Source organism: Hyperolius riggenbachi, chromosome 4 (assembly GCF_040937935.1).
Source record: "Hyperolius riggenbachi isolate aHypRig1 chromosome 4, aHypRig1.pri, whole genome shotgun sequence".
In the NCBI taxonomy this organism is placed as follows: Eukaryota; Metazoa; Chordata; class Amphibia; order Anura; family Hyperoliidae; genus Hyperolius; species Hyperolius riggenbachi.
This window is the reverse complement of record NC_090649.1, coordinates 369,084,839-369,112,524: the sequence shown is the minus strand read 5'-3', so window position 1 is coordinate 369,112,524 and position 27,686 is coordinate 369,084,839. Positions and strand designations below refer to the sequence as shown.

Below are 27,686 nucleotides of genomic sequence, written 5' to 3'. Positions count from 1 at the left end.
ATGGAGGAGCAGACAGAACAGATCCTGCAGGCAACTAAAGCTGAAATGGAGACGCTCCGTGTTAACATCCAGGAGGCAAATGGCAGAATTGGTGTGATAGAAACCAAGATGGCGGAGATACAAGCGGAGCTATGTGAGCTGCAAAAGGTAAAAGAGAGGCAAGCCGCCATCAGCCATGCTTTGCGATATCAACTGGAAGATGTGCAAAATAGAATTAGAAGGAAAAATATAAGGATACGGGGGCTACCGGAAACGATAAAACAAGACGACCTGAGACAGAAGGTAGCAGAAATGTTTAATAAAATATTGAACAGGGCTCTCGAACACCCAGTAAAGATGGAGAGATGTCATAGAGCTCTCAGGTCTCAGCCGAAACCCGCAGACTTGCCAAGAGACGTGATATGTTGCATGCAATATTTCCAGGACAGAGAGGCCATAATGGAGGCTTCCAGACGACAGGAGAAGATCACGTATGAAGAGCATGAGATTCAATTCTTCCAGGATTTGTCTCGGAGTACCTTGTTGCAGAGGAAGGCCTTACGACCGATCCTACAAGCCTTGAGAACGGAGGGAATTACATACAAGTGGGGATTCCTGTTTAGCCTGATAATTAGGAGAGACACTAGGACTTTTGTGTTGCGGTTTCCCTCTGAATTACCTGATTTGTTCCTTTTTTTGGGGATCGAGGCGATAGAGGTCCCGGACTGGAACCCAGAGATGGACATGGTAGATGGCCGATGGAATCGCAAGTATTAATGAAGCAATAAGTGACTTTTCGTTTTCCTTTTTTTTGTGGTTTTTCTCTTCCTTTTCTCTCCTTTGTTTTTTCATTTTTTGGACGTGAATAAGATATGGCTCTGTCATCCCACCCTTCTAAGTGTAATGATGAACTTCCCTGTTACTTGCCTCCATAATTTATATGAACTGAGGAGAAAAACACTTGGATGGGAAGGAGGGGGAGCAGAAGGAAAAGACTGGATGCATGAGAGGGACTCCTCTTTTTTTTTTTTTTTTTTTTTCTTGCTGAGAAGTAGTATTGATAATTATAATTGTCTGAAGTGTATATGGGTGGGGAGGGGGGAGGGATTTGGGGAGATTTGATTTGATGGGGCCTAGCGAGGTGTGACCCGTAACTAAGTAAATACTAGTGATGGGGTGGATGACTGGGAGAGGGACGCGCCCCGCTGGGCCAAGGATATTATGGGGGGGCGTGCTGTGGGGGAGGGGGGATGGAGAGGGGGATCATGTATAGAAATGGGCCTGTGGTTACATGGTGAGAACGAAGATGAGAGAGTTGGAATACTATGCACTGGGTAGATGAGTGGTGCCCGTAGGGGGGAGATGTCAGAATTAATATATAGACATTGGAATTAAGAGGGAATGGATAGTTTTGAGGTGGAGGAGGTAACGTCACGTGTCTTGTGTTGTGTAGAGACAAATGTCACATGGGAATTTATAGGATATTACTTATTGGCATATGGTGGATTTTGGGGGTGAGGAGGGTGAATAATATGGGCAAATACGGAGATTGGGGAGTTTTGAGAGGGGGTAGGAGGGTGATATAGGTGGAAAACGATGAATAGAGATGGGTTCATAAGTTAAAATGTAAAAGCTAATGTAAATCACAGACCAGTAGGATGTAATTGGTGGATGGGACAAATTTTTAAAGAGTAAAAGGGACAAGAAACACGAAGAGCAAAGGGTAGATTATAAATATGTGAAGTAAAGGGAATAGAGTACACATGATTGTGATTGTAAATTATATGGTGAATAATATGGAGAAGAAGCACAATGAAAATAAATGTAGTGAAATTGTGTAAAAAGTGGAGCCCCACTGACGGCAAACAATAGAGGGGGGATTGGAGAGGGTGGGGTGGGTGGTGGAGGGGAGGGGACAGGTGAAAAGAGCAATGAATATAGGAGTTTGACGTCACTGAGGTGAAATTTCTTAGAGGGTAAGGTATATAGAGAATAATGGTTAGTTGATACTTGAGATATTTAACATAAGAATGGGTGAGATAAAACACATGGGGAGTTGAAGGAGGGGGGGGTGTAATTGAAATGGGGGACTCTTAAGGGTGTTGGATAGAAACTGTGCACGGGGGACGGGGAGAGATGAGGGAGGAGGGATTTAAAATAGTTAAAACAAACCGAAGAACTAGACATAATTGAGGTAAAATCATCCCAATACAGAGGTTATAGATAGAAATAATAAAATAGAAATAAGAGTTATAATGATGAATATAGGAGGAGAATAAACATTTGGGAGGAGAGGGAAGGGGGAGGAGAGGGAAGATAGCCCCGAGATATCTTTCCCCTTAGGAAGATGAGTATATGGGATATGGGTTGACGGGCGATGGATAGTAAAGAGGGGAGGTCTGACCATTGGTGGGGGATGGGTGGGGGTGGAGTCTTTCGCCCCCCAGCTTCCCCATGGCCCCCCCTGCTGGGGGACCCTCTCGCCCGGCATGCTCTCCCCCTCTTTTCTTTTCTTTCCCCCTCTTCCCTTCCCCCCTCCCTCATTTTAGTTCCCCCTCCCCCTTGGGTTTTTTTATTTTTTTTATTTTTTTATTATTATCCCTCGCTCTTTGGTAGTAACCTCTCCTTCCTAACAGAGAGAGTGGAGGCGGGTGCAGAAATGGGGGGAAGGGATATGGACCGGGAGACGGAGCGACCCTTATGGTCGAAACGGTACTTCATCTCTAAGGGTAGGAATACCATGTATTGGGCCCAGGAGAAACTGGACCCGGGTAGGGAATTTGTAAACCCAATGAACCTAGACTTGAGGTTCTGTGGAAGGGATCCACAAGAAAAAATAAGGGAGTATGATGGTAACTGGATGGTAAGTATGACTGGGATGAATGGAGGGGAAGGATGTTGTCTGTGCGCACTTGAAGATAGCGGCCTGGTCGGGGAGGAGGGGGGGACCCTAAGTTAGATGAAACAGCTTAAAGGATACCACAACTGAAATGTGACATAATGAGATAGACATGTGTATGTACAGTGCCTAGCACACAAATAACTATGCTGTGTTCCTTTTTTTTCTTTCTCTCTCTGAAATAGTTAAATATCAGGTATGTAAGTGGCTGACTCAGTCCTGACTCAGACAGGAAGTGACTACAGTGTGACCCTCACTGATAAGAAATTCCTCTTTTTATCTCTTTCTTGCTCTCAGAAGCCATTTTCTGCTAGGAAAGTATTTTATAGGTGCAATTTCTTATCAGGGAGGGTCACACTGTAAAGACTTCCTGTCTGAGTCAGGACTGAGTCAGCCACTTACATACCTGATATTTAATTCTTTCAGGCACAGAAAGAAAAAAAAGGAACACAGCATAGGTATTTGTGTACTAGGCACTATACATACACATGTCTATCTCAACATGTCACATGTCAGTTGTGGTATCCTTTAAATGTATGTCCCTAAATGTGCGAGGTCTTAATATACCAGAAAAAAGGATGAACTTAATGAGAGAGTTATACTCTTAGCAGATCCAATTAGCCTTTATACAAGAGACACATTTTAAAGGACCCTCACACCCTAAACTAACTAACTGGAGATTCCCCCAGGCCTTCTATAGTTCTTTAGAGGACTCAAAAAAGAAAGGCGTTGCAATTATAGTATCCAGAGAGGTTAGCACAGAAAACATAAGTGTACGTAGAGATCCAGGGGGAAGATATGTATTGGTGAAGGGGTTATTTAATCAACATAAGCTCACCTTAGGTGCAATCTATGCTCCAAATATAAAACAGATTAGTTTTCTAGAAACATTTCTGGAGGAGATGGAGAGCTTTGCAGAAGGATCAGTGATCCTGGGAGGGGATTTTAATGTCACGCTGGACCCACAGATAGATAATTCAACTGGGAAAACATTTTTGCCATATAGAATGATTAAAAAGGGTAAGTATCTCCTTCAAAAAAAACAACTTGTAGATGTGTGGCGGATCCACCACCCCACTGAGCGGGATTACACTTGTTACTCCCCTCCACATGGGTCCTACTCACGGATAGATATGTTTTTGGTATCACATAATCTCCTATCAGACTCATTGGAGACAAAAATCGGAGTAGCAACAACGTCGGACCATGCACCGATTTATCTGGAGGTAAGTATGGAGGTGAATAGGAGGAGAACTTGTACTTGGAGATTGAATACCTCCATTATACAAAGGGAGGAGATTAGGGGAAAGATTGAGGAGAGCATCCAGAGATATTATGAAATTAATGATAATGGGGAGGTCCCGTATACAACCCTTTGGGAAGCACATAAATGTGTTATTAGGGGCATTCTGATCCAGGAGGGGAGTAGACTAAAACGAGAAGGAGAAAAAACCAAGAGAGATCTGCTAAATAATATAGCACGGTTAGAAAGACAACATAAAATGACATTGAATAGGGACACCCTGGGAGAACTCACAGCAGAAAGAGAAAAACTGAAAAATCTATTATTGGGGAAAGCAAAATATATAGTCCAGAGGTGTAAAAGGAATTATTATGAAAATGGGAATAAAGGAGGGAAATTACTAGCGAGGGCCCTGAGGAATCAACAGATGTCGAACTATGTCCCCTATATCACAGACTCCGCCTCCAGGAAACATATCAGAAGTGAATCCATAGCCAGAGTGTTTAGGGAGTATTACGATGCATTATATGGACTCCCTGAGAGTGAGACACAGAAGGGAGGAGCTCAAAGAAGGAGGAAAATAAAGGATTATATAGAAACATCGGGGATGCCAGTTATCTCTCAGGAGGACAAAGAAGAATTAGACAGCCCAATTCAGGAGGAGGAAGTGCGGCAGGCGATTAAGCAAAGCCCAATGGGGAAAGCCCTAGGACCGGATGGCTTTGGAATTGAATATTATAGGCAATTTAGTGGGACATTGATCCCACATATAACAAGAACACTGGGGGCATTGGCGGAGAGAGGGGGCAGCGGGGAGAGATTGGGTAGAGATACTCTGGAATCCCATATTACAGTAATACATAAAAAAGATAAAGATCCAGCGAAGTGTGCAAGCTATAGACCGATATCGCTCTTGAATATGGATTTGAAGATACTGGCAAGAATACTTGCCAGACGGATGTCACAAGTGATCCCTGACCTGGTGCATAATGATCAGACAGGGTTTATACTGGGAAGGGAGGCACGCGACAACACTATAAGAACACTGATTTTGACCAGATATGCGAGAACCCAGTCCATCCCTGTCATGTGCCTCTCGACGGATGCCGAGAAGGCTTTTGACAGGGTGGACTGGGACTTTATTAGAGCGGTATTAGAGTATATAGGTCTTGGAGAGAAGATGAGGACTAATATAATGGCATTATACTCATCCCCCACGGCAAAGATTAAAATAAATGGAGTTTTATCAGAGCCCTTAGAAATAAGAAATGGGACAAGACAGGGCTGCCCTCTCTCTCCGCTAATATTTGCATTGACACTGGAACCATTGCTAAGACATATAAGGGAGAATAAGGATATAACAGGGATCGAAGTAGATAAGGGTGAACATAAAATAGCCGCATATGCGGACGATCTTCTGTTCTGACTAGACCCAGAATTGCATTGCCCTGTTTGTTGGTGGAATTTAAAAAATATGGATGGTTATCCAACTTTAAAGTAAACTGGGACAAGTGCGAAGCCCTGGGGGTCTCAATGAAGACAGAGGAAATTGAGGGCATCAAGGAGAATTTCCCAATTAGATGGGTCCCTAGGACACTAACATATTTGGGGGTTAAAATTGCGACAGATTTTGGAGACATAGTCCACCATAACTATAAAACTATGAGTAAAGAAATAGCTAAAGACCTACAGAAGTGGAATAGACCAGAATTTACGTGGCTGGGAAGGGTGAGTATTTTAAAAATGAATGTATTGCCAAGGCTACTGTATATGTTCCAAACTCTCCCAATAGCAGTACCAATGTCATTTTTTCAAAACTTAAGAGGGGAGTTTATGAGGTTTATGTGGAGGGCCAGACCCCCTAGAGTAAGTTATAAGCTCCTGACACAGCCCAGGCAGAGAGGTGGATTGGCGGTTCCAGATCCGTGTCTATATTATACGGCCGCTATTCTAAATAGAATTGTGGACTGGCACAGGTCGCCTCAGACTAAGAGGTGGGTAGATCTCGAACAGAGCCTAGAAAATATACCATTGAAGAACATCCCGTGGCTGGGGGGAAGTTATAAACCTGTACACCCAGCTAGCGAGCTGCTGAGACATACTTTGAAAACCTGGTATAGATATAATAAACGAATGGGGCTCACGGTGTATCCCTCTCCCCTGTTACCTTTACTGGACAACCCAGGATTTATACCTGGAATGCAAAAAAAGGCATGCCAACAGTGGAGGGGACCAAAAGGAATACAGGCACAGATGCTAATAGAGGGAGGGAAGTGGAAGACACTACAGGAGATAGAAAGAGACCTACAGAAGGGTAGGCTGGACTATTGGACACTGGTACAGTTTAGGTCATTTCTGAGCACACAGGGCACAAAGTTGGAACTATCAAGGAAGAAGACACGGTTCGAGGACCTATGTGGAGGGGAGACCAATCCGAAAGGTGGCTTGTCTCAGATATACACCTTGCTAAACAGTAAGGGAGACCTTACTACAATAATTAGAGATAAATGGCAGAGGGAATTACAGAGAGAATTTTCTGACTCTCAATGGGGGAGGTTAATATTGTGGGCACACAAGTCATCTATATCAGTGAGAATTCAGGAGACAGGTTTTAAAATACTAACGAGATGGTATTACACTCCAGAGAGATTAGGGAAGATTTTCCAGGGGGCAGATGTGACCTGTTGGAGGTGCCGGAGGGAAATAGGATCATTGACTCATATATTTTGGAGTTGTCAAAATATTAGACCATTTTGGGAAGAAGTTAGGAAGGTAATGAGAGAGTAAGGCCCGGTTCACACTTGCGGTGGCCCTCCGGAATCGCCGTGCCGGAGCCGCACCGCCTGCAGAACGGACGGAACGGACGCACGGCATAGCAATTAAAGCCTATGCGTCCGTTCACATGGGTCCGTTCTGCAGAACCGGAGCCGGACCGGATCCGGGCCGGATCCGGACTCCGGCCTCCGTTCCAACATGCGCTATTTTTTCATCCGGCCCCTCCGGCAGCCGTATCCGGGGCGGAGCCGGACTGCACCATCCGGCCAATACAAACAAATGGGAACCGGAGGCCGCACAACACACTGGCTGAGAAATCCGGATCTTCTACCCCACTTCCTATGCGGATTTTTGCGGCGATATTGGCTGGGGACACATGGGCAAGCATTTTGGAGTGGAGCAGCACGAGCTGGAGGTGTTGGCAGGATGTTGGCAGCATGTCGGAGGTGGAGGTGAGTGCTAAACAGCAGAGGGCCTGATTCCACAGGTCCCCCTTCTGCTGACCTCCCAGACCCCAACCTTTTTTTTTTTTTTTTACGTATATTTTGCCAAACGGATCCGGATCGCATCCTGATTACCACCTGATGCAACCTGACCGGATCCGGATCGGATCCGGATCAGAACCGTACGGTTCCGATCCGGATCCGGTCCGGATCCGGTCAGGTCATCCGGTCCGTTTGGCAAACAACCGCTAATGTGAACCGGGCCTTAGTGGACTACGACCCCCCGGACGATCCAAGTTTCTTCCTCTTACACTGTAACGATTTTAGTGTTAGAAAGTATAAAAGATCATTGATGCGCCATTTGATAGACGCAGCAAGAGTGCTGATAGGGAGGCATTGGAAATCAACGACTCCTCCCACGATTGTGGAATGGCTTGGGGAAATCGCCTATATATATAGAATGGAATTATTGACATATGCCCTACATGGAACAGAAGAACTGGGAGATGAGATATGGGTAAAATGGAGTGGATTTACTGAAACAGAAAGATATAGAGAAATTCTGAGAGATGGAAATTAACTAAAGGGGAGGCTGAGACAGGAGGGGACAGTTGAGTGAAAATGGGGAGGGGTTCCCTCCCACCACTCCGACCTAGAGGGCCGACCCCTAATGTCATCTGGGGGATTCTGAATGGACAGACAGACAAGTATGAATGAGGAACGAAAGGAGATGGAAGAATGGTAGGAGTGAGAATGGATACCCTCCTTTGTTCCCCCCCCCCCTCCCCGTGAGCCCCTTTTTATTTTTATTTTTTTCCTTTTTCCCTTTTTTTTTCTTTTTTTTTTTTCTCCCCTTCCTCTCCTCCCCCTCTGGATATGGTACTTCAGGGATAAGAAAGAACTTTATAGTAAATAGAAAGTGGGATGCCCTTAATGGATAGATACAACATAAGCGTAGGTAGGAGGAACACGGAGGGAATAGGGGGGAAGTTATATTGCCTTTGGGGGACGACTTGACTCGGGGGGGGGGGGGTTATGGGGATGTGGGGTGGGGGGATATGGGAGGGAGGTGACTAATATGTATTTTTCTTGGAATATGTGTTGATTTGGTTATTTAAAGGATGTGGAAGTATGGGATATGGAATATATAATGTGTATTGTATTGATTATAATAATGAATTTGATAAAGAATATATTAAAAAAAAAGAAATAACTGTATCCCTACTTATGACACAGAAATGAAATATATATTGTTTGTTGCAAGACAAACTAGGCTTTCATTGTATGCCATTTGTTCCCTCGAACAATTTTGTTTTCTTTAAATTTTAATGGGAAAACGAGGAAAAAAATAGAAAAAACATTTCTCAGTTTTACCAATTCCAGTTTAAATAAAAAGTGCTACTGTAGATAAAAAACACAAATTTTGTTTGGCTATTCTAACCGCTTATCACAAAACTTTAGATTATGTTCCTGTCACAATTTATTTTTCACTATAAACTGAGAAAATAAAAGTATTTTTAATGGTAAATATCAATCTCGTTAGCTCAGGAAACATATATTCCCATTCACCAATTAGTGCTGCATCAGATAGTGCCAGAAATGTGCACAGTAGCAAGTCCAATCCTGCAAAGCACTGCTTCTGCTGCAAGACGTATATCTACTGACTCGTGGCTTAGATGAAGTCACAGAGGACGTAGATGTACTGCAGTGGTGGATAAAATGGTTAAAAAGTTCAGACCCTTAGGTATCTTTTTTTTTTTATTATTGGAATTGTAACGATCGGTGTAACACAGAGAGAATCTGATTACCGGTGATCTGCAGTATCACCGAGAATACAGATATATACCCGATTATAGATGATCTGCAGTATCACCGATAATCAGATATATCTCTAACCTCTGGACTCCTGAGTGAGTGTTTGGGTGCAACAGTAATACTTTGAGGAAAGCACCCGTACAGGGGGTGCAAGGCAGTAGAAGGTACTGCCTAGAGAACAGCTTCCTTCCTATGGCCTGAGGCTCCCCAAGGGGCGGAGCCAGGCAGAGAGTGGGAAGGACCAGAGAGTGAGTGACACCCGAGGTGAAGTGTCACTGACAGGTCTGTGAACTATCTCCCAACAGGGGAGAGAGTTCTCGAGGTCGGACAGGCCAGGTCGGCAACAGACAGACAGATAGGTACAAAGACAGGAGACAGAAACGGAATCCAAGGACAAGCAGAGTTTGGCAACAGAGTATCAGAAATAGCGAAGTACCAATTCAGAGATCAAGAGAGTGGTCAGGAAAGCAGGTAGTCATAACAGATATAAACAATGCCTATTCTTTAGGTGTGAGCTCCGTGATCATCAACACCCTGGAACTAGTCTGATATATAACAGGATAGTAATACAGTTCCCTAGTCTTGGGTGTGAGTTCCTTGATCGTCGACACCCTGGAACTAGTCTGAAATATAACAGAATGATAATACAGTTCCCTAGTCTTGGGTGTGAGTTCCTTGATCATCAACACCCTGGAACTAGTCTGAAGTATAACAGAATGATAATACAGTTCCCTAGTCTTGGGTGTGAGTTCCTTGATCAGCAACACCCTGGGACTAGTCCGAAGTATAACAGAATGATAATACAGTTCCCTAGTCTTGGGTGTGAGTTCCTTGATCATCAACACCCTGGAACTAGTCTGAAGTATAACAGAATGATAATAACACAGATAGCAAAAGGTCTGAGTGCTACCATGTAGTGATCGCAACGGCAGACACTAGAGAAATGACCAGCATCCAGTATATATACCCTAGCGCTCTCCAGCGCCTCCCCTAAGTGCTGGACCAATGGGAAGTGGTAAAATTGTCAGCTGATCGGCTTGGTCAGCTGACACCTTTCTGGCTGCCATAAAAGCTCTGCCTCTGAACGCGCACGCGTCCTTCTGAACCTGTGTGGACTATCAGTCCCAGCCACACCAGATCTGTTTTGCAATATATCCGCTGTGCCGGACGTGGAACCAGCCGCACCGCTATCCGAGCACGCGGCGGTTTCTCCGCGTTCCGCCATGCGGACAGAAGTAGGCCTATGCGTGTAAACCGCCGCGTCAGCCGCGGAATCCGCCATGTTGAATGCGGAATCAGCCGCCTTATCCTGAGCACTCGCGGCGGCTTTTCCGCGTTTTCTCACAGGAATTTTTTTTTTCACAAAAATTTTTATTTGGGTAATTCTTAGTGTGGGAAATAAACAGTTAATTTTAAATGTAATAATGTGTGTTTTATGTATTGAAAAATGTATGTAGGCCACATTGAGGTTTTTGGTTTTTTTCTTTTTCTCAGAAAGACTGCGGCTGGTAAGCGGCCGTCGGTTTTTCTGCTGGGGACTTGGATCAATGAACGGGAACCATGTTCCCATTCATTGATCTCTGGGCTACCAGGGGCGGCACGCGCCAAAACCAGCAGCAGCCGCACAGCAGCCGTCTGGACGTGAGGATCACATCCAGGCAACATAAATGGTTAAAGAGACTCAGAGATCAGACATATTGGTGTATTTTTACAAAAACTTGACAGATTTTTTTATTTTTAAAAACACCTTAAAGAGTAACTGTCAGGCTGCAAAAGCGAATTTAAACCTCTATTCTCCTGTGTTAAACAGTTTAGAAGGAAGCCAAAAAGGCAATAGTGAAGTTAAAAATCTCTCTTACTATGATGTGTGCTGAACAGCAAGGCTGGTTATTCCCAAGCTCTGAAGGAGGCCGGCAGGACGCATAACAGATACTGCAAAGCATTCTGGGGCTGCCTCTTCTCCCCACTGCAGTACCTTGGGTCATCCCCTTCATTTCCCTATCACGCCCTAAGGCTGCTTTCTCAGAGACATTACAGGCTCATGTTACAGCAGCTTGTAACAGCAGCCAGCACTGAAAAATCACAGGGCACACCTTCCGTTAGAGTATACTGCATGAGTCCGCTATTGTTCCTAGCCACATGGCTAATTAATATTCACTGCACAGTAGTGTTGTCCATTAGGATCTTTTTTGTGAGTCGAATCATCAGGAAGCAGGGAGGATATGACATCACAATTGGCTTCATAGGAGACAGACAAACATGGAACATAATAATACTATATAAAAATTCTGTGAAATCCAAACGTGGACAGTGAAATGCATATGTAATGTAAGTACAGCCAATATTTAGCTACTGATATGTGTTTTTTTTTCTCTGAGACCCTATACCTAACAGCTCCTCTTTAAAAAAAAACATACCATATATCCTTGAATATATGTTGACCTCATGTATAAGTTATTTGCAAGTCCACGGAGTTTCGATGGGGGCGAAATGTGCCCCCTCGGTAGCAAATCTGTTTCTAGGCTGGTGGGAGCGGGAGGTGGTGTGGGGTCCCTCACTTGAACGGTACCACCCCCATGTTTTGGGGTGGTATCGTTTTATTGATGATATCTTAATACTGTGGGATGGACCCAGAGAAACCGCTTCTGAATTTATTACTGCATTGGGCAGGAACCAACATAATATTGTTCTTACATCAAACATTGTAGAAGATGCTCTGGACTTCCTGGATCTCCATCTTTTCTTTACAGGTACAGGCCAAATTGGCAGCAGATTATATAGGAAGGAGACAGCCGTTAACAGTCTTTTGCACTATGATTCCTTTCATACGAAGGCTCTAAAGGACAACATACCTACAGGACAGTTCCTAAGACTCAGAAGAAATTGTTCGGATGAAAAAGATTTTAAAACACAAGCAGTCGAATTACGGACACGTTTTCTACAAAGGGGTTACCCGAAAAAAGTGGTGCAAAAAGCATACTATCGGGCGTTACAATCTAATCGGGAAGAATTATTGTATGGAAAGAAGAAGCAAACACGGAATAATTTGGTAAGATTCTGCACTCCTTATAATACTAGATGGAATGATCTAAGAGGAATTCTGTCCAAACATTGGACGGTCTTGCAAACGGACCCTATTTTGACACATTATCTTACCCACAGGCCATCAATCACAGCCAAGAGAGCTACTAATCTGAAGGATCATTTGTGTCAGAGTCATTTTCATAGGACATCAAGTCGACGACCAGTAGTGTGTGGTAATTTCCCATGTGGCAGGTGCAACATTTGCAGTATGATGGCACCCACTAGATCAGTGACAAGTCGGAGAAACGGTCATGTACATTACATCAAGTTTATCAATTGTCGCACAACCGGGGTAGTGTACCTTTTACGGTGCCCATGTGACAAATTATATGTGGGACAGACCAGGAATGCACGAGCCTGCGCAGAACAGCCCTGAGGACGTCCGATGACGTCAGCGCGCACCAGTGAGCCGCACATTGGAGCGCAGAAGAGCCCGACCTGGCAGCCGGCCTGGCCAGGTCGGGCGCGCCACCGGAGGAGACCGGGAGCCTGCGGAGCCGCGACGAGGGCACCTCCTGCCTGCCACGGGCTGGAGGAAGCCCCAGGTAAGTGGATTTGGATTTTTGTTTTTTTCACAGCGTCCCTGAACCTTCCCTTTAACACCAGTGGCTGAACACGCCCTTAGGGTACATGGGGGCGAGACTAAAGGGTGGAAGGTATGTGGTTTAACACACGTGACTCTGTCTTCCAGAGGCGGAGATATTACACAGACCTTGCTACGTCAGGAGACACGGTGGATCTACGAGTTGGACACTCTTACACCGATCTCATGGTTGACCCATTTTGGGACGGATCATCTACAGATGCCACCCTTTGACCACAGTCAAGGTTTTTTGGATTGGATACAGACTTCAACTATTGATGGACTGAGAAGCCTTTTATGCTCGTTTTGATATTGATGTCTGGATGATTGTGTAGATTATGATCATTTTGAGGAATATTCAGGGATTGTTTGCGTTATTGCAACTGTGGTTTTTGTTTATTTTATATATATATTTTTTATCTTTCATTATTTGCATATGGATTTTCATCTGTGTTTATAATTTATCATTATTCAATATATATATTCATTCTCCTCCTCCTTTTCAAACTAGTTTGCACCCGATACACCACACAAGCTTTCCCGTGTGTGCATCTTTTAGCGCAAGCCTGCCAACATGTTACTCGTTATACCATATAGTCTATTGGTTATCACAGCGGCGTCCGGCCCTTTCTGACTTACCCGGTGGTGGGACGGGTTACTACGTTGATTGACAGCGTGGTATCCGAACCCATGTGTGTGGCCACGCACATCGCAAGACTATGGTTGACCGCCCCGCCCCCGTGACGTCATTCCTTTATAGGCCGACTACGCTGGCTTGCTCATATGCCCCATAGAAGCCGCAGTGGCGGCGAATCGCGAAGGCACCTCCCGGACACACCACGCTTCCACCCCACCTTCCAGCAGTTGGTAAGCTTCCTACTTACGGTTTACACGTTGGTTTAGCTGGCGCCGTCCAGCTTGGGTTTCACACCGCACTTTGCATCACATTTCCGGAATCAGCTGGTCGGATTCCGTTTCCCCACACTTCTCACCACCCTTGCATCCCTTCAGTGGATGCCCCTTTTGGGAGCGCTGCAGCGGTGCTCGCAGGGGGGCATCCTCCTTCTTCCTACACCTTCGTTCTTTACCATTTTTCAGTACATTCTTAACTTGCACTTTACACTTTAGCTACCCAATTGTTTGAATTGCAAATTTGATATACATTAGTGGGTTGCATTGGAAGCTGTTGTATTGTATTATTGTAAATCTGATTGATTATTCTATCAGGTGTGTATCCTGGAGATGTATTTTAATTGATTTTATCATGGTAACCTATTGTGACTAATAAAGCTTTTGTATTTTTTTTCTGCTCTGCTTTGCTCACCTTACTCAGCTTTTCATGAACTGTTAGCTCTCCTGAAATCTCTCTCTCCCTCCAGCAGCTCAAAAACCTCACAAACATTTAAATCCCATTCACATTTGCTTACTCTCTCCCTCCTACTCTTACTTGCTGCTGGTGATATATCGCCTAACCCTGGGCCACAGCCTGCTGCCAGACAAGCATCCCCTGCTGACCCGCTTCACAGCTCTCTGTCCACAAATAACTTCAACACCCATCCTCGCCCCAACCTCATTTCCATCCATCCCACTCACAAGTACATGCTCCCCCTACCCTGCGGTCTCTGGAATGCCAGATCCGTCCGCAATAAACTTACAGAGGTCCACAACCTCTTCCTCTCCAAATCCCTCACCATCCTCGCACTCACTGAGACATGGCTCACCCCCTCTGACTCTGCCGCAGAGGCTGCCCTCTCATACGGGGGGCTTCACCTCAGTCACACCCCCAGACCAGACAACAGGACCGGGGGAGGGGTGGGTCTGCTCCTCTCCCCATCCTGCACATTCCGTGTCCTCACTCCACCTTCCTCCCTACAATTCACATCATTTGAGGCCCACACTATCCGCCTCTACAATCCCCTCCCAGCCATTGTTGCTGTCTTATACCGCCCTCCGGGCTCCACACGACAATTTCTCGACAACCTTGCCTCCTGGCTCCCACACATCCTCTCCTCTGACCTCCCCACCATCATCCTCGGGGATTTCAATATACCCATCAATGAACCCAAGAACTCTGTTGCGACCCGGCTACTCACCATAGCCAACTCACATGGCCTAGTACAACACACCAACGCCCCCACTCACACTGCACGTCACACTCTCGACCTTATATTCACTAAATCCACCACCATTGCAGACCTCGACATCGCACCATTTCCACCCTCAGACCATTACCTTCTCGCCTTCAACCTCCTCACGGAAGGCACCTCCAAACTACCCGCCCACCCACCTGGTCGATGGCAGCGAGACCTACGCAAGCTCAACCCTGGCGTCCTTGCTGACTCCCTCCATGGCCTATCCTCCACTCTCCCCACCCTAACCTGTCCTAATCTTGCTGCAGCTCAGTATCACCAAATTCTCTCATCAGCCCTAGAGAAAGCTGCTCCACCAATATTCCGCCGCAACCGACCCCCTAACCCCCAGCCCTGGCGCACTACCCATACTCGCAACCTCCAGAGGGAAACACGCGCCACTGAACGAAAATGGCGGAAAACTCGACTAAACCAGGATTTCCTACAGTACAAGACTAACCTGCAGCAGTTCCACACTGCCCTTGCTCATGCGAAGCAGGAATACTTTACCAAGCTCATCGGAGCACAAGCTTCCAATCCCCGGCATCTTTTTAGCACCTTCAACTCCCTGCTTAAACCCACCCCCCCACCTTCTGTTTCCTCCCTCTCTGCCACAGATTTAGCCACCCACTTCACCAACAAAATAGTCTCCATCCATCAGGAAATATCCAATCTTCACCTCCCACCTGCTCACAACCTACTCCTTCTCCACCCTATCCTCCCCTCACCTCCTTCACTCCTACTACCACTGAGGAGGTCAACCACCTACTGCAGACTTCCCATACCACAATGAGTCCTCGTCCACCCCCAACCACCTCTCAGTGGGAGTCCCCCAAGGCTCGGTCCTTGGCCCCCTACTGTTCTCCCTATACACATCCTCCATTGGCAAGGTTATCTCCTCCATGGGTTTTAACTATCATCTGTATGCAGATGACACCCAAATCTATCTCCACACCCCTGACATATCCACCACTACCATGGACAAGGTCTCCTCCTGCCTATCTGCCATCTCCTCCTGGATGTCCGCTAGGTTCCTAAAACTAAATCTAGACAAAACGGAATTTATGATCTTCCCACCCCGGTCATCCCTGGACCTCCCAGATGTGCAGGTCACTGTTAACCACACTACTATTCACCCTACCTCTCAAGCCCGCTGTCTGGGTGTCACCCTGGACTCCGCACTCTCCTTCACTCCCCACATCCAAAACCTCACAAAGTCCTGCAACTTCCACCTTCGTAACATCTGTAAGATTCGCCCTTTCCTGACCCCTGCCACCACCAAACTCCTCATCCATGCCCTCATAATTTCCCGCCTCGACTACTGCAATGCCCTTCTGTCTGGACTCCCTAAGACCCGAATAGCCCCACTGCAGTCCATCATGAATGCGGCTGCCAGAATTATCCACTCCTCCAATCGCTCCACCAGGGCGGCTCCCCTCCGTGAATCCCTCCACTGGCTTCCTATCCAGTCCAGAATCAGATTCAAGATATTGTGTCTGACCTACAAATCGATCCACAAAACCTGTCCAACCTACATTTCTGATCTTACTCAGAGATACACACCAAGCCGCTCACTCCGCTCCTCCAATGAACTTCGCCTGACCGTCCCCCGCATCACCCAGTCCCTTGCACGCCTCCAAGACTTCTCAAGAGCCGCTCCGACACTATGGAACTCCCTACCTCCACCCATTAGGGCAGCCCTCTCCTTCAACACCTTCAAGAAGGCCCTCAAAACTCACCTTTTCACTCTTGCCTACCACCCCTCACAATTGCTCTAAACCCAGCCGAACTCTGGTCCCCTACCTCTCGTGTCTCTACCTCTCCCTCTAGATTGTAAGCCTTTGGGCAGGGTCCTCACTCCTTTTGTGTCCTACCTGATCATGCACCTCTATTACTGTGCACCCATGCTATGCATTTGAGTGAACCTAACTTGCCTAACTCCATGCTCCCATCCAGTGACTGACTAAGCATTACCTTGTACTCATACTGTGCTGTGTGATCTGGTTTTCTTGTATTCCTGTATTGTCATATTGCTGTTTGTCACCCCTAAATATTGTCTGTAACCTAAATTAATGTCCAGCGCTGCGTAATATGTTGGCGCTTTATAAATACAACAAATAAATAAATAAATATTTTTCCAACATGGGCCTCGATTCATAAACAGCAGTGCGATAAACAAAATCTTGTCGGGAAAATACCGCACTCGGTATTTTCCCGGTCTGTGTGCTAATTCATAAAGATTTCCCCAGCTGCCCTTGGAGGTCGGTAAATTACCGCAGCCCATTGAGCGGTAGAGTAGAGCAGTGTCCCGATTCCCTCTTTGCCCTGCAGAAATGAATCACACAGACGGCTCTCTCTGGCTCTCCCACTGATGACTCAGACAGATGAGTGACACAGTCTTTCTCTGCCTGCAGAAATTACTCACACAGGCGGCTCTTTCCACTGATGACTCAGACAGATGAGTCACACAGTCTTTCCCTGCCTGCTGAAATGATTCACACAGAGGGCTCTCTGGCTCTCTCCACAGATGAATCAAACAGAATTCGGCTCTCTGCACTTTGCATTAATCAGAGCTGTCGGTAACTTGTTAAGACCTCACCAGAGGTGTCGGTAACTACCGCCAGGCTTACCGCTTGTTGCAGGCTTTATGAATTGACATTTGCTGACAATTTACTGACGTGTTGTCAGTAACTGCAGCCAAGTCGGTAATTTATCTCCCTGGTCGGTAATGTCAGCTTTTCATGCGGTAACAGCCTTTATGAATTGACATTTTGCTAAGTGGTCGGTAAAGTCTGCTGTTTTCAGCATTACCGCATGAGGTAATGCTTTCTGAATCGAGGCCATGATGTGGTGCGGTCTTATGGTAACAAGTCTTTTTGTTTGTGGCTCATGTATAAGTCGACTGCAATATTTGAATCCTCTTAAAGCGGAATATAACCCTGCATTTCAACTTTGCTCTAAAACATTATTTACAGTATATTATATGCAACCAGCATTTTTTTTTTTACTAGACCAGCATTGGAATGGTTACACAGGGCTTTAAAGTTCCTGGAGATTTCTGCAGACGCATCCGAAGCTGAAATAGATACATTTTGTTTACATAAATGTATCTAAGTATTGAATGTGACTCATCTCTCTGACTGAGAAGGAGCTTGGAGGACAGCCAAAGAGTGTGTAACATTAATCAATAGATACATATAACTAAATAGAATGTAACAATCTGAACTTCTGCATATCTCTCCACGGAACTTTAAACCTCTGTGTTTAACCCTTCCAATGCTGGTCTAGTAAAAAAAAAATGCTTTTTACATATAATATGCTGTAAATAATATTTTAGAGAAAAGTTGAAATGCAGGGTTATATTCCGCTTTAATATAGAATGTTTAATTGACTCAATTATTAGTCTGCCCATCAAAGCTAGTGGCTGCACCTTTCCTGTGACATCACTGCAAGGCCACAGGGAAGCAGAACGGACATACTGGGCATCCGCGGTGCAGTATGTCCAAGTTTGTAATCACCAAGGATAACGGGAGTGAGCGTATGAGAGCAGCGAGTGACAGAGGGGAATGGGAGGTGTGGTATTTGCTTATACACCCTACCCACTGCACCTTCACGAGTCTTTCGGCTCTGGTATCCTCTAAGTGCAGCTATTATCTACATCACCTCCTTAGTAAGCACTGCAGTCCAGTATCTTTCCCCCGACGTTTCCTTGTTAATTGTTGCGGCCGGAACTTTCATACCTGTGTTTTCTTGGCATTCTTTTTTATCAAGAAAGTGTCACTTACCACTGGATAAATTGCTGCAAATGGAAATGTTACTTATACTACACCCATTGCTCAGCCATTGGTTGGTAAAGATGTCAGTGTCCACACAATATGTATTCCCTAAGGAAAGGAATAGGCCCCTAAATGCACTAAAACGTAACTTTTATTTTATACGAATAAAAAAAATATTATTCACAAGCAACCATATACAAGTCTAAACAGGTAGAAACATATAGGCTATAATTCATAAAGGAGCTGTCGGTAGTGCGGGAAAACACCGTTCTTCTCCGCAAGCGGTACTTAAGACTTCAGGGTGGTCATTCATAAAAAAGTTGCCTGTTGCGATACAAGTGCGGAGGTTTTCTGGAGGAAGCTGGCGGTAGCGTGGCGGAAGACATGCGGAAACATAAAAGCTGCTCGATTCCCTCCGTGCGCTCCTCTGTCTGATGCTGCTTGGGAGGTCCATCCCATTCATTTACAAGTAATCCGCCCGCCTATCGCTACTGTCGAGCAAGCGGTATTTTCCTTCCACATACCGCTTGCTCTAATCTTTATGAATGGACGTGTTTGTTACTTTTTCTAGATTAATCTAGAAAAACTCTGCACAAGGCAGAAATGTATCGCTCTTCACGGGAATGTCAGCTTTTCATGCGGAAAGAGCCTTTATGAATTGGGATTTTGCTGAGTGTTCGGTAAAGTCACCGGTATTAAAGGACTTACGAGCCCAAATAGCGAAAAAAAGATAAGTACCTTAATCAGTTTTAAATGCACGGAGGACGCCATCCGCACCCTCCGTGCAGTTCCACCGGGTCCCCGCAGTCTGATCGCCCCCCGTGCCGCTCCCGACCCCACGGACGGGGTCGGGCTCCCCTTCCTCTCCTAAGATGGCCGCCGGAGCCGGCCGCGCAGTCCGCATCCGCGTTAGTGCGGCTGCGCAGCTCTAGGGCCCTCCCCCCGATCCACGCAGTAGCGTGGATCGAGAGGGGAGGCCCTAGAGCTGCGCAGCCGCACTAACGCGTATGCGGACTGCGCAGCCGCGGCCATCTTGGGAGAGGAAGGGGAGCCCAACCCCGTCCGTGGGGTCGGGAGCGGCACGGGGGGCGATCAGACTGCGGGGACCCGGCGGAACTGCACGGAGGGTGCGGACGGCGTCCTCCGTGCATTTAAAACTGATTAAGGTACTTATCTTTTTTTCGCTATTTGGGCTCGTAAGTCCTTTAAGCATTTCCGCATGCAGAAATGCTTTATGAATGATAGCCATAGTGTCCCGAGTATTGGAAGCACTGGTGTGTTTGTTCACAATAAACTAGGGATAAATTGAGCATGTATTGTGGGGATATCGCCCCACGTTTCATTCAGAAATCTATTCCTAGTGTGTGGCACACATCAGATAGATTGCTGTCAAATTCGACTTGACAGGCATCTGAAAGAAATCTGGTAGTCGAATCTGCTGCAAATCTATACGTGTATGGCCACCTTTAGTTAACTTCTGATATAGTAAACTACTTCTCTGGGTTCCTTGGAGTTTACTATAAAGGCATTATACTGTAATATAGCAGTTATTGGACTGTCATAGAGCTCTGGTTACCCTTTGACAATTCAGTGCTAAACAACTATTCTTTTTCTGGTATTTCTGGCTCTGGGGAGTTCTGTTGATGGAAAGTGTGTAGCCTTGTGTTCCCTTCCAACATGACAAAGGAAGTTACAAGATAACAGGAAAGAGCAAGTTTTCAAGAAAAAACAAAAGTACACAGAAAATCACATAGCACAGTGGGGGTGTTTGTGTTTTCCCGTATTTCTCTGTGCTCATATCTTTTTCACACACTTGCAAATACTCAAAAATGCAGCAAGACAGATGTTTGCTCCTGGTCCTAAAATGGATCTCACTAATAAAAAATGATTAATGCAATTTAAATTAGGCTGTCTGTCATTGGATTTTTCAGATAGCACCATCAAAGATGCTGGCGATATATAAATCCAATATAATAATCAGTAAGGCCTGATTCCTAGTGGTCAGTAGCATAAAGCACATGTTAAAGTGTGTGTGAACTGCAATAGAGACTGGATATAGACTAATACAAAACCTGCACACAGCGAGTTAAAATAACGCAATCAGTAATAATGCAGTACTGTGAACAGCCCCATATAATTGTATGGGCAGTAAGTTGACATACAGAATTATTTTGTAACACAACTGAGCACTGCAAACAAGACCTAAAGCGCATACAGTGGAAAACTGGCCTAAGTTTAGGAATTGTACTGTAGTTTAGGCCACCACATTATATGTATGTTGATGCTTAAAATTTATTTAAAATAATGCTAAACTATTGCCAGATCTTGCATATTTTTCTAGTCATTTTAAAATGTAAGCCAAAAATATGTATTCAATATATACAGCACATAAGTAGTGTGTACAGCCTTATTTTCTGGTTCAGCTTTCTTTAGCAAGCTGCAGAATATCTTGAAATTATAGTGGCAGAGGCACACACAAGGTTAGCTGAGAGTATAGAAACCTCTCTAGGTATTAAACATAAAGTGCAGGAAAACTTGCTGAAATGTATGGAGTACGCGTGTTGAGAGATGCATGCGATATTCGTATTGGTTGTCTTTATTATTCCACAATTATTTTTTTGACGTGACCCTTGTTGTGGTTGGCCACATTCAGCCATGAAAGCCTGTGACAGGCCAATAAAGAAAACAGCCCGGGCTGGCTGCTGCGCACAGGGCTCTGGAGGAGACGGAGATGGCGGGCGGCTGTGAAGGTGGCGGGGCCGGGCGCACAGTGCAGAGGAGGAGGAGAGGGGGGAGGGGAGGCCGATTCTCGCCTCCTCATACTCCCGGCGGGAGAGCATTGCAAGCCTCACTGCACGACTGCCCCCCCTCCCTCGCTGCCGGTCATGTGACCTTAACGTAACCGGACAGGAAAGCACCGACAGTTTTTTTTTTCTCCCTATCCCAGCCCTCCTTTCGGAGAGGAAGAGAAGCCAGAGAAGGTGGCGGAGCTGCTGTCGCTCTCGCACGATATCCGCAGCGGAGGTGAGTTGTACGCTGTGGCCGCCGCCGGTCACCACGTGTGTGCATGTAGTGTATGTGCGCGCTGCTCTCGGGCCGCGTGTGGTCAGGCCTCGTCACACAGGGCACTGCTAGCCTCACTATACGGTGCGGACGCCCAGCTATGTGCCGTACCGGGAGCGGCGCTACACGAGGCCCCGTGCGGAGCTATACGCGTACTGCGCGGCGGGGAGTGTAACGCGCACAGATGCGGCCTCTTTGTGTCCCCCGCTGAGGAAACGTCCCGCTATAGTTACAGTAACGGCGTGACACGGAGGATGTGGAGGCCACACGGACAAAGAAAGGCCGAGTACGGCGGCCATATCCCCCTCCTCCCCCCACCATTCTGCCGCCGCCATGTGTGCGCACCACCTCCTCCCCTCCACACCCCGCCTCTCCCCCACCGCTCAGGCGACACTCCAAGCCGGAGCCATCTTTGTTCGTTATGTTCACCTTCCCCCTACAGACGCTCTCCTCCCCCTCACAGCTGCGCGGAAGTGGCTGCGCCCGCCGACTCCGCCCATCGGCAGAGGCCTACTGCGCTGTGTATCCGGCGGCGCCTCGTCATCTCCAGCGCTGTGGTGGCTCCGGCTGGGCGGCCTGTACTGTAGCGTGCATAGTGCAAGCCAATGTGGCCCAGAGTGTTTAGGCACCATGTCTCGTTTCTGCTTCTGTGTGGTGGCCTGACTGCACAGATAGCCGGAAACCTAAAGTGAGGAACAGGAAAGATGCAATCACTCTTCCTGTTGTGCAGAGCCTGAGTGACTGATCTACAGTGCAACATTGATGATTACTGCTCTGCATACTTTACAGTTCACCGAGAGATAATAAGGCAATAATTGAATATGTTGCTCACTGTGGAGGGATAGTTTGTCAAAAAAGTAATCAATAAAAGTAAAAAATGCTATATTGTTTACACACATTGCTAAGCAGCAGAGATGATTGAAGAGATGGCAATTTTCTAAGGGTCCTTTCACACTGATTCCTTTGCATTTCGTTGCTACAATATCATCACAGCCCAACACAATGCAATTATACTTCTGTGGTTCCCCAAGCCCCCATCAGCCGTCCTGTCCCGCGCCGCTCCTCAACGAGCCTCCGTTCGCCCGCCGCCAGCTACTTTCGGTTTTGCCGCTGGGCCACTGCGTCTGCGCGGCTCTGGCCACGCGTATCCTTTCTTTGCGTTCCCCGCTATTGCAGAGGGGAACGCGAAGAAAGGATACGCTTGGCTAGAACCGCGCTGGCATCGACTTACAAGTCGAGGTACGGGACCGAGCGGCGGTGGGGGAACGGAGACTCGTTGAGGAGTTGGACAGGACAGCTGCTGGAGGCTTGGGGAAGTCCCAGGTAAGTGAAACAATGGCCTCGATTCATAAAGCATTCCCGCATGCGGGAATGCAGAAAACGGCACACTTTACCGACCACACAGCAAGATCTGTATTCCTAAAGGCTTTTCCGCATGAAAAGCCGACATTCGCGAGCAAAGTGATAAATCACCGCCTTGCGCGGTGATTATCACAGCAAAAGTAACAAGTGGTCAATTCATAAAAATTAGAGGTAGCGGTATGCGGACGGGTATTACCGCTACCTCTGATGTGGCGAGAAGCGTGCGGAATCCGTTGCAGTGAATGGGACAGACCTCCCAAGCAGCTGCAGAGAGAACACCGCACGGAGGGATTCCGCCTGCTTCTCCGGCTTCCGCATGTCTCCCGACAGCCTAACGCCTGCCTACAGCGGAGTATCTCCGCACGCCTGTCACAACAGGCAACATTTTTATGAATTACCACCCTGAAGGCGGAAATACCGACAGCGGTGTTTCCCCGCTCGACTTTCCCCGCTCGCAGGCACTTTTATGAATCGAGGCCAATGTGTTTATTTTAGATCTACAGTTCCGCTTTAACCAAAGCAGATATTATGCCCCAAACACAGCATGTGTAGACAGTAAAAAAAACTCTTTTCACCAGACAGTGAAGCATACTCAGGGAGCAACCTGTTGTCCAATTGGACAGCAGTGTCACCTGATGTGGAATTGGAATGGAAGCCAGCGAATCGCTGCTCGCTGGCTTCCCTGTGGATTGATGGTACCACCACTGCTAATCTATATGTGAGACAGCAATATTTAAAGATGCAGTGGACTGCATCTATAAGTATTACATTTTGAGAGTGGGGTGCCAGTGAAAAAGCCTCAGGGGGCCGCGTTCGGCCCGCAGGCCTTAGTTTGAGGACCACTGTTGTACTGTATGGTCGCACTGCACGTCTAATGTGCATTGTGACTTAGGCACCATTGTAATGGTATAGCATCATGCAGTGTGAAAGGATCCTAAGTTTATTGCAAGTTTTGCACATTGCACACAATATCCAAATGAGCCAGACAAATGTAGAAGCGGCTGATTTTAATTCCAAATTTTAATTCCAAAAACATACAGATAAGTTAATTGGCTCCCCCTAAAAAAATTGTCCCTAGACTACAGTACTTACACTACATAATATAGATATATGGCAATGGTAGAGATTAGATTGTGAGCTCCTTTGAGGGACAGTTAGTGACAAGATATATATATATATATATATATATATATATATATATATATATATATATATATATATATATATATATATATATATATATATATACACTGTACAGTGCTGCGTAATATGTCGGCGCTATATAAATACTAAATAATAATAATAATAATAATAATAATTGGCTCATTTCAAAGATGCATGCAATTTGCAACTGAACTGCAAGAAACATGAAATATTAGCACCTCCATTGATCATCTCCTTAGGCAGTACAGATGAAAAAAATAAGTCTAACATGCAAATTTTGTTTTGATGAATTTACCAGGACTGATCTGGAACTTGAAATGTCCAATTTCATAAATTGTAGTCATGATAAAGTACTTGTTTGTGTGGCATAGTTTTACTAATGTGATGTTTAGCTGAGCTATTATGCATCCTGGCATTCCTGCATAATTTTAGTTTGGACTATATTGTATAGGTAGAAAAAAACATTTTGTAAAAAATACCTTACTGATAGAGTTAAATTATGCATGCTTTCTGGGATTTAGTCCCCTCTTCAGGCATATTTCCAGATGTTAGCTGAAGTAAAACACTGATGCAGGTAAATAGTAAACACGAAGATGACAGTAGTGCTGGTTACTGTTTATCCGTTAGATGTCTGGTGATCAGCAGGCTGGAGCCAGTGAGTTAGTGCAACCATACATGAAATCCAGCAGGTTTCTGAAGATGATGAAGCCAAATCAATCATGTTACATCTAGTTTGGACTAAAGTAATTCCAAAAGGTGTTTTCATTTTATTTGAACTGTAATATGTTTAACCTCTTGCGGACAGCAGTAGTTGAAATCTACACCATTTGGGAGCTATTACTGCTAGGGTGTAGGTTTCAGCTACTCTTGGCGCTCTGATGTCACTGCAACTCGATCTCTCTGCTGCCTTAAAGGACAACTGAAATGAGAAGAATATGGAAACCACCATATTTATTTCCTTTTAAACAATGCTAGTTACCTGGCAGCCCTGCTGATCTGTTTGGCCACAGTAGTGTCTGAAGAACACCAGAAACAAGCATGCAGATAATCTTGTCAGATCTGACAATGTCAGAAACGGCTGATCTGCATATGCTTATTCAGGGTCTATGGCTAAAAGCATTAGAGGCAGAAGATTAGCAGGACAGCCAGACAATGGCTATCATTCATAAAGGAGCTGTCAGTACAGGGAATCAGTGCGGGAAAACACCGCTGCCGGTGTTTTAGACTTCTGGGTGGGCATTCATAAAAAAACATCCAGGTGCAGTGGCAGTGCGGAGATTCCCCGAACTAGGCAGGCGGTAGGCAGGCGGAGACACGGAAGCTGCCGAGTTGATACATTTCTCCGTGTTCCGCTCTGCTGCAGCTGCCTGGGAGGTCTGTGTGTCTCCATTCACTTGCATTGGTATCGCCACATCACAGGGAGCGGTACTTCCCGACCTCTCACCGCTTGCGGTGATCTTTATGAATAAACATTTTGATACATTTGTTCCGATAATCACCGCACAAGGCGGTGATTTATCACTCTGCTCGGTAGTGTCATTTTTTTATGCGGAAAGAGCCTTTATGAATGCTGACTTTGCCGAGTGGTCGGTAAAGTCAGCTGTTTTTAGCATTTCCGCATGCGGAAATGCTTTATAAATGATAGCCAATGTGCATTGTTTAAAAGGAAATACATATGACAGCCTCCTTATCCCTCATGCTTCAGTTGACATTTAATGACAGCAGAGCTACATCCATCAGTCAGGAGACTATTTCATTGGCTCCTGGCCCTATAATCACTGAACCAATCACAGTGATCACAGATGCATTCTGGGAAAAAAGTTTTTGGTCCCTAGGGAGCCCGAGACCACATACAGTATTTTCAGCTCTAGGATCAATTCCATGTAGGTTTTCAACTCACTTAGCTCAAATTCATTAGATATATCATTCAATTTGGGTTTCCTAGCAGTGATTGTGCTGGAAGATTTCTAGCAATCGCAAACACTAGCACTTGTAATTTGATAAACATTTTTGAAGTGATTTTTTTCTTCTCTTAATTCCTTGGAATATTCCGAAAATGCTGCAGGCAGCCTGTTTGCAATTTCATACAAATCACAAGCACTGCAGTGGAATCACCCTCAGGCCTGGAACCCACTACAAAATGCTATCGCAATCGCTAGCGTTTTGTATGAGCGGTTTGCAAGCGATTTCAGGAGCGATTCTAAAAAGTGTATTCTATTTGCCAGCGGTTGTGTAGCGATTAGCGTTTTAATTCTGATTGGTCCTTTCAATTAATTTTGTTACAGTGTGCAGTAACTTCAAAGCGCTAGCAAAATCGCTCTGTGCAGTGTTTGATGAGCGATTATGCCAGCGTTTACCGTATATACTTTACATTGCAGAAATGCTAACGCTAAAAATGCTGCATGTCCTGCTTTTTGCGATTTTTGGTAATCGCAACGCTCCAGTGGAACTTGGCCCATTCATTAACATTATCTGAGCATTTAGGGAAATCGCTAGCGGTTTGAATCGGCTCCCTAAATGCTCATAAAATCGTTCTAGTGGGTTCCAGCCCTCATAAGGTTCCACTGCCCAAGCACTTTGCCAATCGCCGTCAACTAGCAAGCGCATGAAAAAGTGCTGCTAGTGGATCTCAGCCCTTAGGGTGTATACGCACATCTAATTTCGACAGACCAATAAATGGCCAATTTAACCACCGCCATGTAATATGAGAGTTTAAGTACACAATCTGATAATAGTAAAAATTGGATGTGTGTGTAAGCCTCTTTATGGTGTGGTGCGATTTTGCTTGTGGCAGTATACTGGAGTGCATAGCACCACACTATTGCATGCAGATTTGTCCCTGCGGTAGATGGCACCATCACGGAAATCTGCATGCCCCTCAAATGTGTATACAAGCAAGGTCAGATGTCACTACATCTAACCCCTCCGACACATGCACACTTCTTGACAGGAAGTATGTCAGTGACTTCACCTCTGTACGCGCTGCCCTGCTACCGCGGCAATTTATAAAAATTTTTACGGTCAGGGATGCTTGGATTCATTCTCTCTCTCTTTCTTTCTTTCTTTCTCTTTCTTTCTCTCTCTCTCTCTTTCTTTCTTTCCTTCTTTCTTCCTCTCTCTGTCTTTCTCTCTCTGTCTTTCTCTCTCTTTCTTTCTCTATCTTTCTTTCTCTCTCTGTCTTTCTTTCTTTCTTTCTTTCTCTCTCTCTCTCTCTCTCTCTCTCTCTCTTCTCCCCCCCCCCCCCCCCCTCGGATATCTGAACTAACTAACCGCCCGGATTTCAGATGGGAAATCCGAGTTTTCTCGGATAGTCTATTCGGATTTTAAAAAATATCCGAATCGCTATTCAAAGTTTGGATTATCTGGGTAGG

The 27,686-nt window shown here is 45.7% G+C and overlaps 2 protein-coding genes across 4 annotated transcripts in view; one reads left to right on the top strand and one right to left on the bottom strand.

The window, feature by feature from the left end:
• Window positions 1–24,929, bottom strand: part of CCDC170 (coiled-coil domain containing 170) — a 139,318-nt gene extending 114,389 nt beyond the window's left edge. The window contains exon 1 of the mRNA XM_068231998.1: window positions 24,795–24,929. The gene's annotated coding sequence lies outside the window, so the exon portion shown is untranslated. The remainder of the gene's footprint in view (window positions 1–24,794) is intronic.
• The window catches only part of ZBTB2 (zinc finger and BTB domain containing 2), a 131,677-nt gene continuing 125,412 nt past the window's right edge, over window positions 21,422–27,686 (top strand). For 2 of the 3 annotated variants that reach the window (XR_011019408.1, XM_068232002.1), the window contains exon 1: window positions 21,423–21,750. The gene's annotated coding sequence lies outside the window, so the exon portion shown is untranslated. Of the gene's footprint in view, window positions 21,751–27,686 lie in introns of all 3 variants that reach the window. The other variant, XM_068232003.1, reaches the window with a different exon arrangement.